Raw genomic sequence first — 350 nt, 5'->3', positions numbered from 1 at the left:
CGCTGGTTCGAGGCCAGGGAAACAAATCACACGTGAAAGTTTTGGGCTTCTGCAGTGAAAGGTAACGCCAAAAAAAAGGCAAAACCCCAAAACCAAACCAAACCCATATTTTTCAAAGCCGAATTAATTCAAATTATTTATTTGGATCAGCTTTGGAAACCTCGGGGTTAGCTTCGCGTCAGAACGGCGGCGCTTCAACAGGTCAGTGCGGCGCGTGGAGAGCTCGAGGCTGGGGTAGCGCCCCGGGTTGTCCCTGGAGGTGAAGGCGGGGCCGGGCCGGGTCCCCGCGGTGTGAGGAGCGGAGCGGTCCCGCGCGGCGCGGGAAGAGGGCGCGCGGGCCGTGGGGGAAG

Source organism: Charadrius vociferus, unplaced genomic scaffold (genome assembly GCF_000708025.1).
Source record: "Charadrius vociferus isolate BGI_N301 unplaced genomic scaffold, ASM70802v2 scaffold63, whole genome shotgun sequence".
In the NCBI taxonomy this organism is placed as follows: Eukaryota; Metazoa; Chordata; class Aves; order Charadriiformes; family Charadriidae; genus Charadrius; species Charadrius vociferus.
This window is presented reverse-complemented; position numbering follows the sequence as displayed.